Source organism: Mustela lutreola, chromosome 10, assembly GCF_030435805.1.
Source record: "Mustela lutreola isolate mMusLut2 chromosome 10, mMusLut2.pri, whole genome shotgun sequence".
Lineage (NCBI taxonomy): Eukaryota > Metazoa > Chordata > Mammalia > Carnivora > Mustelidae > Mustela > Mustela lutreola.
The window spans coordinates 47,761,693-47,780,068 of record NC_081299.1 but is presented as its reverse complement, the minus strand read 5'-3'; the positions used below and the strand labels follow the sequence as shown (position 1 = coordinate 47,780,068).

The following is an 18,376-nucleotide window of genomic DNA, read 5'->3' as shown; positions in this document are numbered from 1 at the left end:
TATTCAGAACATTTCATCCCAGAGCAACAGAATACACATTCTTCTCTAGTGCACATGGAACATTCTCCAGAATAGATCACATCCTCGGTCCTAAATCAGGACTCAACCGGTATCAAAAGATTGGGATCATTCCCTGCATATTTTCAGACCACAATGCTCTAAAGCTAGAACTCAACCACAAAAAGAAGTTTGAAAAGAACCAAAATACATGGAGACTAAACAGCATCCTTCTAAAGAATGAATGGGTCAACCGGGAAATTAAAGAAGAATTGAAAAAAATCATGGAAACAAATGATAATGAAAATACAACAGTTCAAAATCTGTGGGACACAACAAAGGCAGTCCTGAGAGGAAAATATATAGCGGTACAAGCCTTTCTCAAGAAACAAGAAAGGTCTCAGGTACACAATCTAACCCTACACCTAAAGGAGCTGGAGAAAGAACAAGAAAAAAACCCTAAGCCTAGCAGGAGAAGAGAAATCATAAAGATCAGAGCAGAAATCAATGAAATAGAAACCAAAAAAACAATAGAACAAATCAACGAAAGTAGGAGCTGGTTCTTTGAAAGAATTAATAAAATTGATAAACCCCTGGCCCGACTTATCAAAAAGAAAAGAGAAAGGGCCCAAATAAATAAAATCATGAATGAAAGAGGAGAGATCACAACTAACACCAAAGAAATACAAAGTATTATAAGAACATACTATGAGCAACTCTACAGCAATAAATTTGACAATCTGGAAGAAATGGATGCATTCCTAGAAATATTTGATTCTAACAAAATTTAAATGGGAAAATCATAAATAGTGAAACATACTATATAAAAATTCAAAATATAAACTGACTCAATAAAAGTTGCTCCAGAAAACAAATTTTTGACCCATTTATGTTAACATAATTTAGATTAAAAGAGTTGTGTTTTCTTTTTTAAAGAAAAGGAGAAGGACCATTAGTATTACAAGGAGGTGGTATGGCATAAGTCAGAGTCAAAGCAGTGGAGTCAAACACTTGACTTCTCTTCCTCACCCTGGATGGAGCTCCCCACACTGGCATTTGCTTGAGCCCCACCTGAGCTGGCCTTATTATTCTTTGGACATGAAGTATTGGAGGAGAGAGCTGCATTAAAGGGCTTTGTAGCCTTTGTAGCCTTGTCTGTTTCCCTATTCACTTCTTGCTCAGTGCTAGCCTCCTTTCCTCTTTGTCAACTTATTCCAGGCAAAGCTTGCAACTGAGTTTGAATAAAAAAAATTATTTTGATGAAAAAAATTTTTTTAAGATTTTATTTATTTATTTGACACAGAGAGACACAGCAAGAGAGGGAACACAAGCAGGGGGAGGGAGAGAGGGAGAAGCAGGCTTCCTGCTGAGCAGGGAGCCCGATGCAGGACTCGATCCCAGGACCCTGGGATCATGACCTGAGCTGAAGGCAGATACTTAACGACTGAGCCACCCAGGCATCCCAAAAATGTTGTTTTGAACCCAAATTTGTCATGAAGAGGAAAAAAGAGCCTGTTGACAAAAAGTCTCCACATAATGCCTACCATAGTGGTCCTTCAAATGTAGAAGTTTGTTCCTATATCCTTGTGCTCTGGCTTCTTCCCTTCTCAAGGAGGGAGCATAGCTCAACAGAAGGGGCATGGGCTTCAGAATTAGACTGAGCTAGGTAAAATCTTAGTTCTCCCATTTTGTAGCTATGTGTTCTTGAATGAGTTATTTCATTTCTTTGACCTTCAGTTCCACTGACAATAGGATGGAAAGAAAAAATATTACTTCCTTTCTTGCATTGTTGCAAAGAAGAAATGACAGTGCATGTGAAACATTAATTCACCCAGACACTGAGAACACATGATGAACACAGCCCCTGTCTGCATATTGCTTAAGGAAGGACTCAGACTGCTGCAAACAATGATCAGATTGATACATTTTTACAAGCACAACTGCTGCTATGAAAGAGATGCTTTAAGGGCAAATAACAGGGATATCTAATCTCACTGAGGGTTGGTTGGGAGTATCACTGAAACTGTCGTATACATGATGATCATGCCACACTTTCATGTATACGAGTGTAGGGGGATGTATGTGTGTGATGTGTGTGTGTGTGTGTAAAAAGTGATTATAAGTAGAGGCTTTAAAATTGGGCGGACATGAGCTTGAATCTTGGATTTCCATTTATAAGTGGATTTTGGCATAGTACTTAACTTTCTAAGTTTCAGTGTCTTATCTGTAAAAAGAAGGTCATAACATATTTACCACATAGAACTGTCCTGAGAATGTTCTTCCTCTTTTCCACCTTTACTGAGTGCTTTCTAAGAGCTGGGCACCAGGGGCCCGTGAAATTGGGACTACTGTAATGCCCCAGGGAAACAAAGGCAACAAATGTCTAGGGAAATTGTCCAGGGTTGTATACTTGTAAGCAATGGACTAAGATGGAATTTCAAGCCCAAACTGGCTTCCAGGGCCCTGTTTTTTACATTCCAGTTGCATGGAGAGATAGCTCAATACTGGGGAGACCTTCTCCTTATGACTCTTCGTCATTGGGTTTGTTTTCTCCAACAAGGGCATAGGAATGTGCATTATTCCCATCCATCTCCTCAAGATGTATAGGATACAATTGGCGCTCTGTAAATGTATCCTGAATGGATGAATGTACCAGGCCTGGCAAAGGCCGTGGTGTTTTAGAGTGGGCTGGTGGAGGTGGGAAAGGATTAAGGCCCCACACCCCTCCTTAGTACTTTCAGAAAGGCTTTCAACACCCTTGATTGCTATGTGCTCTGACAAATGCATAAAATATGGTCCCCTTCCAGCTGCTTGCTCGGTCCATTTCTGGAGAGGGGCCAGCCGCCTATTTGATCAGCTTCGAACAGCCATGAGGTAGTTAAGACTGAGCAGGGTGCAGTCGGCTGAGAAATGGGTAAATATTTTATAGACTGTATAGTAAATAATGTATACATTCAGAGAAACAAGGTGAATCTTTTATAGGCCTGAGCCTCTGTTAAGTCTGCAATTAAATGCTGGTGCTAGAAGAAATAAAAGTGAGTCCTAAATCTCCCTACCTTACAGAAGTCGAAAGGCTGCCTTTAAGCCCTGAGTATGGAGTTCAGGCTCTGTCCTTGGCTGCTTTGCTCAACTGGGAGTGTCTTTCTGCAAAGAAGAAAAGTCCTTTTCCTTATCCCAACACCACTTACAGACATACCATTTACAAACTTTCCTTTATGTACGTTTATATTTTTATGTTATTTATTAGTATTGCATGTCTGCTGTTGAGCTTGATTACTTCTCATAGAAGATTTATTTTCATCCTTAAAGTGATTTCAGTGAGGTACATGTAATAGGTACGTATCAATATTGGTATTTTATTTATATTTGTTTGGGACCTACTTTGTACCAAGACCTCTTCTGGGGAATGGAGTATCCTAGGTCTGGAGTATACAATCTGATAGTAGGAGATGGATAATATATAAGAATTTCAGGTGCAGATAAGTGCTGGGAAAAAAAATGAAACTGGGTAAGAGGAATAAAGATGACACTTGAGCTGACACTTGCAGTGTGGATGGTGGTGGTAAGAGCATTCCTCTATTTCACAATATCGTAGAGAATGTTGAGTTGTGTGACCCAGATCAGAATCAAGGTACTCATTCTCCCAGCTTCTGCTCCCCTCCCCTGAAACTGCCCTTAACTGGAGGAGCTAACTTGACCAGATTTTGCTCCTCTCTCTAGGAGCTGTCCATATCTAGTGACAGGTTGAGGCAGAAGTGTGAAAATTTGATGCCTTGTTTCTGGGGGGGATGACCTGGAATAAGCATCCTGGTTGGCAATAAGAAGCTATCATTTGTGGTATGTGAAGCCTGGATAGCCCTGGGAATGCTTCAGCCATACAACTGTTAACACTTCTGTTAGTGGTGCTTCCGTTAGGGAGAATGGGAGACCGAGAGAGAGGAATGCACTAAGCATTGCAATATCTCAGCCATTTAAGAGGTTTAGGGAAAAAATAATTAGAAAGATAATGGAATTGGATGGTTGAGTACAGTTAATGCATTAGAAAAACATATGAGAAAATATATGAGGGACTGGAGTGTATAATCATCAATTCATAGTAAAATATAAAAGAGTTTCTTGGCAACACACAGGGAGAAGTTCATTTATGATAGCCAGAGGACAGGAAAAAAAGTGAGGCTGAGGCCCAAAACTTAGTTATAAAAGTACCAGAGATCTGGAGAAGACTGGATCCTCAACCACAGTGAGCCAACTCAACCAAGGCCAAGGACTTGACTGGGGAAGAACAGGATCCTGAGACTTGGGGTGGGAAGAGCTACACTGATTGCATGTGAAAACCTTAAGACTCCACATATCTCTGAACCCTCTTGGCCTGTAGAATTGGTGTACTCCTCCTTGCTAAAATATAGTGCTGCCTTTGATGATGTTGGAGGAGCCTATGCCTTGCAAGACAAAATGCCCCTGCCAAGTATTCAACTCCACTTATCCTCATGACCACCAGACCAGTAATTTTGTCAAGACTTATCATTACCAAGCAGAGGAAGTGCTGGGCCCACTAAGAGAGGAGAGCAGCTATACCTTAATAAAGCTGAAGGACCTAGACAACCTAGATGGTACAAAGCAGCAAGACTGGAAGGGTACATTAGGACATGAATCCAAAGTGTGGATCAAGGAAAGCAGGACATAAGGTGAGATAAATGACAGTGTATTGGTATAAGAATACTATCTTGTGATACAGTATTTAACACTCTGGAAAGTTCCTCAGAAGATAATACAGTAGATCCAAGACACTTTGATAAAAGAATTAGCCAACATGGAGTAAAGTAGAACTGACTGAATGGCCATGGCAGATGGTGGAAGAGGGGATTGAAAAGAAGTGAGTACATTAGAATGAACATACAAGAAAGGCCAGAAAACCTACCAATTATTTTTTGTGAGGTGATTCCCTGTTTCCCAACAATAGGAACTATCTGGACAGAGGAGGACAAACATTGTTGAGAAACCTAGCTTCCTGTCCTATAGGGGTGTGAGCTAACAACAGAAGATGGTATCACAGAATTGGGCTCCCTGGCAGTATTGGAGATGATAGAACCTTCAAATAATAGGGGTCACTTGGTGGCACATAATCTGATATAGGTTTGCCTTTTCTGTTTGCAGGTTGTTGGCCAAAACAGTCATCCAAAGATTTATAGAATGTTTGATCCATCAGTAAGACAGTCTGCTTAATATCACATTACACAAACAAACCTACTTTATAGCAAAGGAGGTAAGGCAGGGCCATTTGTCCTATCATGTATTGTACGGCCTGAAGCTGCTCCTTGATAGAGTGATAGAACGGCCTTTTGAAGAATCATCTAGAATACCAGCCTTGAAATGATACTTTGCAAAGATGGTTACCATCTTCCAGAATGCACTATGCATGCTAAATCAGTGACTATTATATGGTGATGCCCCCAATAGGTAGAGTTCATGGGCCTAGGATTCAAGAAATAGAAGTAGAAGTGTTTTGTTTACCATGACTTTTAAATGGTCCACTTGGAGAATTTGTGCTTTTTATCCCCACTACTCTGGACTTTGTGAAATTTGAGGTCCTGGCTCTCAAAAGAAGAAAACTTCCATCAGGTTAGACTCCAAGAATCCCATTAAACTTTAAGCTATCACTAGTCGAGTGACTATGGTCACCCTGGGCTTTTTATGTCAAAAGACCAGCATGTAAGGAAAGAAGTCACCATTTTGTCAGGGTTCATTGATTCTGATCACCAACAGGAGGTGGGATTGCTATTATATAATAGGGACAGGGAGGGATAGGTCTAATACCCAAGGGATTCACTGGGGTTATCTTTTGGTACCCCAATGCCCAATTTTGAGAGTAAATGAATAAGAAGGACATGATGACCAAAGACTCAGATTTCTCATGGATGAGAATCTGGATTACCCCTGTTCTCCCACATAGATCAGAAGAGGTGTTAGAAGGTGAGGAGGATATAAAATGGGGTAGGAGAGAGAAATGATGCAAATATGTTCTTCCTAGGAGACAACTAAAGTGGCAGTGACTAGTTCATCCTCTAATCTTCTTCTTGTAAGTTTCTCCTGGGAAGAAAAAAGGCAGGATCTGAAAGAAGCTGTGCAGTTGAGTTGAATTTGTTATATAAAGCACTGAGTTGAATTTGTTATATAAAGTACTGTAGTACTATGCCCACCAGTATCCTGTTTAGGATTTGGGCACTCACTTTCCCAGCTGTCAGGTGTTTGATGAACTTCCATGCTGGGGAACTGTTGGAGGGGGAGGGGGCAATTGACTGGATGCAAGAAAGAGGATATCCAATTAATCTCAAGTCCTAGTACCAGTGGTTCAAAGATGTGGGAGAGAAAACAGCCACCACTCGAGGGACTTGCTGAATATTGAATGAATCAATTTTTTTCTGTTTAACAAAGAAATCAAGGGTTAAGGTAAGGTGTGGTTAGGAGGCTGAATCACCAGAAGTTACAGGGTAGGTTTGCAGCAAGTGTGATATTTGAGCTCAAGGATTTGAATTCAAGACCAAATGTCCTTCAGTCATCTCAGAAAGGTATTTTCAGGCTTCAGATCTTAAGTACTGGTTTTACAATGAAGGAAACTGAGGATGTGGCAGACCAAATGACTCGTACCAAGACTTGTGACCAACATTTCTGACTCAGAGACCCAGATCCATTCTGCAATACCATTTTCAGTACAATTCAATGTGCTGAAACATGTTAGCTGTATGTCCTTGAATGTAGGTTTTGAAGAATTGGGCTGTCAAAGATTCCCAGTGTCATCTCACTAGTCACCCAGATCTGTCTGACTCCTGAGGGATGGCTCTTTTGTGCTATCCTCCTTTCTATATTAATAAGAGTGACTGAGGACTCCAACGCTGGTCACCCTGCGGCCAAAGGCTTCCACAGGTGAAGCTTCATAAATGTTTGTCACTTAGATGAAGGTAACTAATAAATGTTTGTCACTTAGATGAAGGTAACTAACCTGACTCAAGGAGGTTGTGGGGACAAACGGAATGGCCTATGTCTGAGAATATCAGCTTTGTTATTAGATACATCTGGGTTCGGATCCAAGTTCAAGACCATTTCCTGGCTGTCTGACTTCAGGGAAGTCACAATCTCTTTGATTGTTAGTTTTCTCACTTGTAAAATGAAGTACAGTCATGCCCACCAGAGAGATGCTGAATTATTAAATGGCATCATGCATATTGAACACTTCCAGAAGGCTTGCACACAGAAGGGTTCAGTCAAGATGAGCTATTACAAGCTACTCCTTGGCTTGAATCTCTGTTCTCTCTTTGTACCCCAGGTTGTCTGTGAGTTCTTTATGTTTGCTCTGTGACCAAATGGGCCCAGGTTCCATACTTGGCATTGACCACTAGATCCTGTTTTTCCACCTTCACACCCACCCTAAGGTCTCTTTGTCTTTGCCCACTCATCTCTGGATCTAGGACTATGCTTCTGCCCTGGTCATAGAGTCCTTGTCATCTACCCAGTCAGTATTTTTCTTGGGATCCCATCTATATGAGCCTGCACATTCTGGCCCTTGATATTCATAGGATAGTAGCAATCTAATTAACGACTCACCTTCACTAAGCATTTACTCTGAGCTAGGTGCTTTGCTAGTGCTTGTATCTATCATCTCATTTAATCCTCATAGCGCCCCCAGAGTGGCATTCTATGTGTTTTAATCTCTTTTGTAGAGCTGGAGACTAAAGTTCCAGGAGGTTAAGTAATATGCCCAAGGCCTACAGTTTGTAACTGGTGGAGTGAGGTTTCCTCCTTGGGCTGTCTGCCATCAGAAGTTGTGCTTCCAACTTGAGTAACTGCGAATTGCTCCTGCTGCCCACTCAGGGACAGAGGCTGCTGATTCTATGCCCTACCTGGCCTTCTGTCTCCCTTCAGAAATTGAGGGTTGACTTGTCTGAGTGAGGGAAGTACTATATTAAGTGGCCACCTGAAAAATAGTGGGTATTTATTTTTGTTCCTCCAATAGAATGTCAGCTCCAGGAAGTCAAGGATAATGACTTGTTCTCCACTATAACCCTAGTTTCCAGAACCAGTGGCCGCCATGCAGTGGGTCCTCAGTGGAGGGTTATTGAGTGATTACTGGCTGAACCCCACAGAGCTTACCACACCCCTTAGACCTCACCCTCCCTGTATGGCTCAGGTGCACATCCATTCAGGCTCAGTAGCCAGACCTGCTCCCCTGGCCACTTGGCCTCTTGGAAGCTCTCCTTTGCCCTTTATATTGCTGTGAAAAGTCTCTGTTTCCCCTCCCTGCACTTTAGAGACCTCTGCTCTGTGGTTGGAAACCAAAGCTAGTCTCATAATTTGTATAATTCCGTCGGGAGGCAGGATGATTCAGAGAGGGCCTAAACTGTGCATGCGGCACACAGCCACTCCACCCAGTTGCCTCTTCCAAAACATTAGCTGCCGTTGATGGAGCCCCTCCAAGGATGCGGGATGAAGGCATTATTACATTATTTCATTGAGTACTTTAAAAAATGTTGGAGAATAGATGTTTGTATTCCTGCTTGGCAGATGAAGACATTGAAGTTCAGAGAGAGGAGGTCACTTGCCAAAAATCACATATTAATTAGCAGAGCTGAGTCTGGAATCCAGATGTTTGATCCTAAAGGTAGTCCCCTTATCTAGTAGGCAGAAGTTGGAGACTGTCAATGGGTGTGCCCTGGAAAGGACTCCTGTATACAGAAAACAGGAGAGAAACAAAGGAAAAGAAGTCCCATCTTGGCACTACACCATATTAATATGCTTGGATTCCACTGGAAACTTCACGGGGCTTAGCCTGTGGCAACTCCAGCTGCTCTCCTCTCTCACCTCAGTGGGGTGGGTGGGGTCCCTGGGGTATGCCATATTTCTCTCTGACATTCTTGGAATATTTTATGAATCATTCTTGGAGTGTGAACTTTTTAACTCTTTTCCTGAGGAAGAATGTCTTCTTCCTTAGCAGCAGGTCTGCATGGAAACTCGCAGAACTTACATTTAAAAAAAAAGAAAGGAAGAAAGAAAAGAAAAAAGAAAGATACCCTTTGGTGCTTCAACTCTTATTACCCTCAAAGTGTGACTTACTGGAATCTAATGATTTATTAGCTTGTTCTGGAGACCATCAAGATTGGAAAGGACCTTATTTTTCAGAGAGGGGACTTGACCAAGAGTATGGACAGAGTTAGGAGCTGAGGTCTTACTATGTCGAGTTCTGGGTTCTTTACATTCCAACTTCATAAATCCAGGGTGTCTGACTTGGTGTGTTTTACTAACATAAATTCAAATGAGCTAAATGTTTTAGTTTGGTCAGTGGAACTCATATTTTCACACAATACTTTCCTAATTCTCTTACTAGGGCAGAAACCTGAACTGAGTGGGCCCAGAATGAACAATAAGTAAAACACCACAAGAAGAACTAAATATATCCTGCCAACAATTTATAAACATTTTGTTCTTTGATGGTCCTAATAACTCTGTGAAACATTATCTCCCTCTTATAGATAAAGAAATGAGGCTCAGAGAAAGTAACTAACTTGTGTAAGGTCTCATAGCTTGTAACAAGGCCAGGACTCTGGGACACCTGGGTGACTCAGTTGGTTGAGCATTTGCCCTTGACTCAGGTCATGTTCCTAGGATCATGATCAAGTCCTGTTCCTAGGATCTTGGGATCGAGTCCCGTATCAAACTCCTTGCTCAGTGGGGAGTCTGCTTTCCTCTGTCCTCTGCAGCTCCCCCTGCTTGTGCTCTCTGTGTCAAATTAATAAATAAAATCCTAAACAAACAAACAAGGCCAGGACTCAAATCCAGATCAACCTTACTATAAAGCTTGAACATCTATGTCTCTAGGAGTAATTGGGTTTTATATGTGAAAGGTTGGATTTCTCCAAAAGTGCAAGGACTTCTTGATCAGTGGTCCCAGGGGGTGATCTGTAATTTCTCAGGAGGGAAGGGGGGGACAGTGATAGCAGCTGTTACACCCCTTCCATTCCCCATGTCTCACCCCTCTGACATCATGGGCCTGTAGCTCATTTCTAAAAGGCCCCACCCAGAGAGGCTCCACCCAATGGCCCAATACTATGGAAGTGAGCCCATGGTCTGGGCTAGGGGTGTCAGTCTCTGCTTCCAAGGCAGAGAATAAAGCCAAAGCCTGCATGGATTTCAGGCTGGACATCAGAGGCTAGGACCCAGAGGTAAGCTGTTGGAAGCATCCAAGAAATTCCAGCAGTTCCATCTCAGTGACTTAAGATCATAGTTTTGTGGGATGTTCTTCAAATGGCTCCCAGAAGCATTCAGAATGAAGCTTAAACTCTCATCCTGGCATACATGGTCGTTCATGACCTAGCTCTAGGCCTTGATACCTTGATACCTTGATACCTTTTCTCTAACATACCAACTACCATCAATATTTCTTGCTCCTAACTCTTTTCTCAAGCTGATCCTACTGTCTAGAATGGTTGTTACTTCTTTGCCTGGATGACTCCAGCACGTCTTTCAAAACTCAGCTTCTTAGCTCACCTCCTCTGGGAAGTCTTCTTGAAAGTCCACACCTGGGAGAAGTACCAAGCTGTCCTTCATTATGCTTCTGGGTTTATCTGTCACCTCTCTCAGGATATGAGTGATCCATTGCAGGTACTGGGTCTCAATCCATGCTGGTGTCTCCAGTGCCTAGGCAAGCTTGGTTATAGTTTGAACAACACGTCTGGATGAGCTGGTGGATATTTCTCATCATCACAGTGAAAATCCCTTCCATGGCTGGGTGTACATAAACATGATGGGAATATTTATTTTCCCATGTCACCATCTCCCACGCCAGAGTCTAGTTCACACAGACATTTGGCATTTAGGGCCTTTCTTCCTCCCTTGCCTTCCCCTTGTTTTTTTTTTTTTCCCCCGATACCCATTTCCCACCTGTACTTCCCCCTCCCCTGCCTGGAATCTTAGCTTCAACCCAAAGGGGCGGCATTAAGTCTGTCAAGCTCTAAGGCCTTTTCAAGTCTTCAGAGTGTAACATCAACAAGCTAAATCAGCACTTCTCTTCCTGACACCGACCAGCTTTCTTAATAACCCTTTGATGCATTTTTGTGCTGACACAAACTTTATGTCTTTACTCTGTCTTACTAATGATCTCTTCTCTGCAAAGGGTTTTGACAGGAAAAAGAAGGAAGTGAGAGGGAAGTCAAACACTTTCTTTCATGTGAATATTTAATGTACAAGGGAATAGATGGATGGTTGGATGGATGCACAAATGGGGGGGCAGGACGTGCAGATGCATGAATAAATGAAATGCCCCTAGTTTCGCCACGGCCCCTGGCGCAGCAGGGCTGGTCATGCTCCCCCTTGCTCCCCATTTTTCCTCACTCTCTCACATACCAGAGCCCTGAGCTTGAATATTGATGGAGATTCAATTATTTGCAGAGTCCTACTTGATGCCGATCGCAGACTTCTTAATGTCTCCTAACTCAGGGTCCCATGTTCCTAGTGCACCCTCTTTGCCAAGAAAGTTACAGAACAGATTTGCTCCTCTGTTTGCCCAACTTACTGCATTTTTAGGTCCAGTTTTTAGCCTAAGTTGTGTATTACAGAAAATTTCTAGGGAGCACTTAGGAGACCCTGATGGAGATCCCCTCAGTGAGGAGGGGTTATGATGGGAAAGACAAGCCTTTATCTTGCCAGGAACTATGATGGTTACAGAAAGTCCATGGAGATGAGATGCCAGTGCAGCCATTCCTTGAGTTTGCTTCCTGTCTTTCTCCCACCGTTGGAATTCCTAACCCTTTTTTTTTCTTTCCTGATTTTAACTCTCAGCTCTAAATGCCCCTTGCCCTCCTCCTTTAGGAAAAATCCTTTAGGATTTGGTGTCACCTCCCTTTTGATGTCCTTTCCATGCTCTTCTATAAGAGTTATGTGCCCGCTCATTGTGACAGATGCAGGAACCCACAGCCCAGATCCCCTGCAAGAAAGGAGTACGGTCAGCAGGTCATCTCCAGCTGTCAGCTCCTCCAGGGTCAGCCCAAGCTATAGAAAACCACTTTGCCTGGAATCATAGCCTTCTATTCATTAGTACTGAGCAAGGCAGTGACATAAAGGATCTTCACTGTAGCCTCATGGAAGACCTTGCTGTTGGACAGATAGCTCTAGAGCACTTTGCCAGGTTGTTCTGTATTGAGGTTCACCTTCTCCCTCTGCCCAGTCCTGTGCCTTGCACAAATGTCCACAACCAATAAACACCTTGTACTCCCAAATCCATCTCAGTGTATTACTCTTGAGACTTCCCCGCCCCGGGAAATCCATCTCCAAAGAACAGAGAATAGCAGGAAACTGAGAGCTTTAGAGGGATAGAAACCACTGTTTGAATCTAGTCTTTCCACTTACCTAGGTATGTGATGATGTTAGGCAAGTTAGTTGACTTCTCTGAGCCTCACTTTGCTCATCTGTAAGGAAGAGGTCGTAGTCTGTATCTCATTGGACTGCTATGGCAATTACATAATAAGTACATCCAAAGTGCCATGTGCACAGTGTTAGCGCATATTAAATTTTAGTCCCTTGTGCTTCTTTCATCATGGTACTTATCACACTTACAGTTGTTAAAAAATCGATTGTCTCTATTCCTTGAAGGCAGGGGCCATTTCTTATTTCTTATTGTGTCCTTTGTACCTAGTACAGATCCTGCATGGAGTGAGCTCTCAGTAAGCCCTTGTTCAATAAGAAATTTGTGTCCTAATTTTGTAGATTAGAGGACTGAGCACAGAGGTCACACCAATAATAAGTCACAGAGCCAGAATTGGAACCTGACTCTGACTTCTTCAGAGCAAACAATATTCTAATGTAGACTTTCAGAGCCTACATGTAAAGACAGAGTCTTTATAAATGCTAAAGAATTTGAATGTTATTCTAAAAGCAATGGAGAACCATACCAGATTTTTAATTGGGGAAATTTCAAAGTCATATTTGCATTTAGGGAAGTCAAAAAGGGTGCAGAGTGGAGGGAGACAGAGAGAGGCCCAGTCTGAGGGGAGGGAAATGTATCAATGGGCTATTACTGCATAATAAATCCCCCCCCCCCAATTAGTGGTTTGAAACAACAGTACTTCTCTAGCCATGACTTATCCAAGGATGGCTTAGCGAGTCCTCCATTCCAGGATCTCTCACTTGGCTGGAGTCAGTCAGCTTGGGGCTCAACTCAGAGAGGAGTGGTATCCAATCTAACTCCCACGGTTCTTGGCAGAGTTCAGCTCCTTGCTAACTGTTGGCTGGAGGCTGCCTTCAGTTTGTTACCAATGACCTCTCTGTTGAGAAGTTGACAACAGGGTGATTTTCCTTTACCTAAACAAGTGACAAGGACCAGAGAGAGAATGACAAAAGTCATACTCCTTTGTGTTTTTGTTGTTGTTGTTGTTGTGTGTATATGCTTTTTTTTTTTTTTTTTTTTCTTTTAAGAGGGAGAGAGTTCATGAGAGTGAGGGGAGGGGCAGAGGGAGAGAGAGAGAAAATCTTAAGTAGACTCCACATTCAGTGTGGAGCCTGATGTGGGGCTTCCTCTCACAATCCTGAGATCATGCCCTAAGCTGAAATTAAAAGTCAGATGCTTAACCTAGTGAGCCACCTGGGAGCCCCCCAAAGTCACACTCCTTTCTAACTTTATGTTGGAAGTATTGCCCTGTCTTTTTCCTGTCTTCTGTTCTTTAGAAACAAGTCAGTAGGTTCGGCCAACACTCAAGGGGAGGAGATTGCATCAGGGCATAAATACCAGTGGGGTGTTATGGGTTGAATTGTGTCATCCCAAAATTCATATGTTGAAGTCTTAACACTTCATACTTCAAAATGTGACAAAATATGACTTTGGAGATAGGGGCTTTACAGAGGAATTCAAATTAAAATGAGGTCGCTAAGGTGAGCCCTAGTCCAGGATGACTGGTGCCCTCGTAGGAAAGGGAAATTTGGAGACTAGTATGCACACAGGGAGAACACCGTGTGAACACTAAGACAGCCACCTACCAGGGGAGAGGCCTGGAGCAGACAGATTATCCTTCACTGCCCTCAGAAGGAACCAACTTTGCCAACAACTTGATCTCAGACTTCCTGTTTCCAGAACTGTTGGACACTAACTTTCTGTTGCTGAAACCATTCCACTGGTGTGGAGCTTTGTTATGGCAGCCAGAGCCACCTAGTACAAGGATCATTGAGAACCACGTCAGAAGCTGCCTCTCACAGAGTGCTACCGTCCGGGAGTTCCAGCCTGATGCTGAGAAAGGGCTGACCGGAGATGAAGTTAAACGGAAATCGCAGGTCTTGGTGGCTGATGGACAGAGCGGGAGAGGAAAAGGAAGGGTGTCTGCTGTGCCCATCTACACACGGTCTAGGTAACGTTGGTGAGGACTGAGGAAGGCACTTCCGGTGGAGTGTGTCCATAGGCAGAGAGACACGCTAGAGCTGGCTTGCCACCAAGGAAAGATGTGTCACACCACCTAAGTGATGAGCCCAGATTACTGGCTCCTGTGAAATATGGAGGGCCTGGAATACTATCCTAAGGAGGTAGTAACTACTGTTACTCCGGCACTGCAGCCCGGACACAAAGTTACTTAACAAGTTAGAAGAGAATGAGCATGCGCTGTGCCTACTCTCACGGCCACCTCTAACTGCTTGATTCCCTCCCTCCACCACCATGTCTGTCAGGATTTACAACTTTCACTCACATTTTTATCAAATGTAGAAGACCATTTTATTACATTTACCTACCCCCCCCCCCCGCCACCCGGATGAAAAGTAGCACATACTCATTAAAAAAGGAAACAAAACTGGAAAGTATCTTTTTAAGAAAAGAAAACCCTGCATTACCCTGTGTAAATAAATAAGATCTTTGTTTAGATATTGACATGTTTTTATCTATTTTCTGAACATAATCTGAAAAAAAAAAAAAACCCCACAATTTTGTATCCTACAGTCTCCTCTAATAACACACCACAAACCCTCTCACGTGTTATTTGTTTGGGAAGGAACCAGTTACGAAGAATCTTCTCTTTACTAGAGACACAGGGCGCAGGAGGCAGATAGAAAGAAGGGTGCTGGCTCTAGGGCTTCAGATGTGCAGGCGACAGGCCTTCCTGCTGCCTTCTGTGTGAGGCTTCCCCACACTGCCGCAGTTGTCAACAGGCTGGCCTGGCTCCAGAAGCCCTGGCTCCAGAAGCCCTGCTGGAGCAGAGGATGGATGGGCGGTAGTAGTGGCAAGCTGTCCGTGGATAGGCTGGTCCCCTCAGACATGCTGAGGTGGGCATGTCTCACACCAGCTCCTCAACTCCGAGAAGCACTCATCCAGGGAGAGGAGAGAACTTTTCCTTCTGGCAGAAGCCAGGGACTTTCTCTCCTCTCAGCTGCCCACTTTCCTTCCTGAGCCTGGCGCTCACAAAGCCAGAACAGTAGGTTAAGGGTAACTGCTGTTGGAAGCCTTCTCCCCAGGAGCCCCTGGGTTACCTGTCACGTGTCTCCAAAGCTCCCTTAACTCACCTGCATCACTAGTACTTGGTTTTTGGCATGAAAATGACTTATTGTCCCCTCTTCCCCTCACGCTGAGGTATGAGCACCCTGAGAGCAGAGAGAGACCCATGATTTGACTCACTCTTGGCTTCTCAGAGCTCAGCATAGAACCTGGTTCAGATCCCGAATTAATGTTTGAGAGATACAATGAAGATCGTACTCAGCTTCCTTCGTTTTGTAAACTCCTGTCCCGTCCCTGGCTCTGCAAAGTTCCTATGTCTGGACTATTCTGGGCCTCGGCATCACCTGTCAAGTGAAGTCAGACTTTCAGGACAAGTAAGTCCAGCGACTGTGAGGGGGTGGATGGATGCCTGTGCAGCCTGGTCAAGTCCAAAGGCAGAGCCCCAGGGGACCAGCTGGAAGGCGTGTGATGTAACCACATCTCCAGGCCTGGTATTAGACCCCTCTAATTTGGTTTTGAAAACATGTGGTTTTGTCCTTGTTCAAATATTGATTTTAGGTAACTTGAGCCTGGCAGAAAAGGCTGCTACGGAGGCCAGTGGGGCTGTTTGTTGCCTTAATGACATTTCTGTGTGTTTGTATAACGCGGGCTAGCAGCCGAGTTGTTGCTCCCAGGGAAGATTTACGGGACTTTACACTTTGGAAGATATTGAGGCAAACTGTTGATGAAGGCCCAGGGCATAAATCAGACCCACTCAGGCCAACAAAGGACACTTTGGAAACCTTGCCAACTGCCTCTCTTGGTGTGAGTGAGGGGTTTGGATGAGGTCACCTGGTTATGGAGTGTGCTCCCTACAGCCCTCGGATTTCAAGGAGCAGGTGTGGGGAGGCAGAGAAGCAGAGTGCTTTTTGGTGGGAGGCTGAGCAGTCAGGGTTCCGTGGCCTTCTAGAACTTTATCGGTTTTAGAATCATTCTTACTATATCTCTGCAGGTAAGAAAGAATAAAGATTTGAGAACCATAAGAATAGAAGACTTTTGACACACCTTCCATATTTAAAACTCTAGCACTGAATTATCCTGGGTCCCAAAGGAAACAGCTCAGCCGAATGGGGCTCCTTGAGAAGAGTTTAATGCAGGAATTATTAACAAAGCTATGCGTGAAGCTAAGGGATCCAAACAAGGGATGATGAAGTACCAGCCACTGGTAACAGTGCCCTGAGAGAGAGCCAGAGCTCTGTGGTTTAAGCAGAGAGCTACCTGATAGAAGTTGAGGCCTTTGGTAGACGAAGACAGCCACTGCACATCAACCAATGACCCCGAGGGAGGGAGTAGGGAATAAATACCTTGACCTTTCTCTCTCTCTTTCTCACCCCTGGATCTTCTGCAAGTGCCTCCCACTTGCCAAACTCAGCTGGGAGCCAGAGGGTTGATGGGGTCAACAGAGGCCAGGCCCCTGGGCTGAGAAAGACTTTGCAGAGGTGAATAAAAACTACGAAGTCTATATCAGATCTGTAAACCAGATCTGTAAGATGGCAGCAGGTGCAAAGCCCTGCTTCTCCTCCCATGCTCTGTCTACTGCCAACCTTCAGCAGCACATCTCATAACTTCAGCTACCTTGTTTCTCTTTTTAATACAGTTGGAATCTGTTGATTTCTTCAAATCTTTCCCTATGTTAAGACAAATGATTCTGCATCTGCCCGAACAAGGAAGTGTTAGTCAGATTGAAAAAGAAACAGTAAAGGAGATTGACTAAGGACGTGAACCTTGAGGCATCCATCACTGTGTTTCCATATTGGCTCTATCTCTTAATGGCAGGTGACTTTGGGAAAATTGTGTTACTTCTTAGAGCCTCAGTTTCTCACTTATGAAATGAGACAACCGTATTGTCTTATAGCACTGGGGCAGTGACAAAATCAGTTGGAACATGTCATGCACTCAGAATCAAGCACGTGGTTAGGAATCACTTGGCAGTAGTTACTCCCAGATGAGACCCCACTGGAAAATGCTCATAGACACAGCAGTATTATAGTCCTCATTCTCTACTAATTCTTTGCATTCTTGTGTCCCCTCTGTCCTCAGATCTTCTGGTCAAAATCCAATTTGGAGGGAGTTTTCTTGCATTAGTGCCACAAGCCAGTTAACGAGCTGCTCCGCAATCCTTGAGCCAGCCAGGTTATTGTGAAGTTCAATGTCTGCCCTTGAGAAAGTGGTCTCATCTCTCCGGAACTCAGTTCCTTCAGCTCTGCCATTCTGCATCTTCACAACAGACCATGGTCTCTTCAGGGTATGCCAAAGCATCTGGAGCCCCAGCTGAGCCCAACAGTTTTTCTCTTTCTCACTTTAGGTGTGAGAGGTTTTGCCAGGGTGGGCTAGCCCCAGCTATGCTCTTTGGCATGTAAAATCTCACCTCCTATCAAAGCCAAAAGAGAGAGATCTTGGGACTCTGGTGACCCAAAGCAACAGCTACTCCTCCCTGTTCTACTTAATGTCCCCTGTGGACTGGGGAGATAGATAACCAGCTCACATCTCAGCAGCTGGCCCCAGCTGTAAGTCTGCACGATTTAGCTTGGCTTTCATTGGCACTAAGGATGAGGTCATGGGAGGAAGGAGACAATGGAGAAGACCTCTGGAAGGGCAGCAGTAAAACACACTGTCAGGAGGCAGGAGAGGACCCTTGAGTCATGGGGTCCTTGGCTGCTGTCTTTGAGAGGTAAATAATTTCAAGAAGTCCTTGAAGGGAAGATAAAATGTGTGCTTTTATGTGTACCCAAGGCCATCTGGAGATTCTTCTTTCATTTGATTATTTTTATTAAATCAATTGCCTTACAGCTCAGAAGTATGGTACGGTAAGGGATGGGGATAGGGGAGATCCCAGAGTTCCAGAGCCAGAGAGGGCTGATGCGCCCTCTCCAGTACTTTCCTCCT

The 18,376-nt window shown here is 43.9% G+C and overlaps 1 long non-coding RNA gene across 4 annotated transcripts in view; it reads right to left on the bottom strand.

Annotated features, from left to right (window-relative positions):
* Nucleotides 1-12,539, bottom strand: part of LOC131809762 (uncharacterized) — a 39,242-nt gene extending 26,703 nt beyond the window's left edge. Inside the window, exons 1-2 of one of the 4 annotated variants that reach the window (XR_009345282.1) lie at nt 12,391-12,539; nt 10,534-10,770 (exon numbers count right to left, since the gene is read on the bottom strand). This is a non-coding gene — a long non-coding RNA (uncharacterized LOC131809762). Of the gene's footprint in view, nt 1-10,533; nt 12,345-12,390 lie in introns of those variants that run through there. The other 3 variants (XR_009345283.1, XR_009345281.1, XR_009345284.1) reach the window with 3 other exon arrangements.
* Between the last annotated feature and the right edge of the window lie 5,837 nt (nt 12,540-18,376).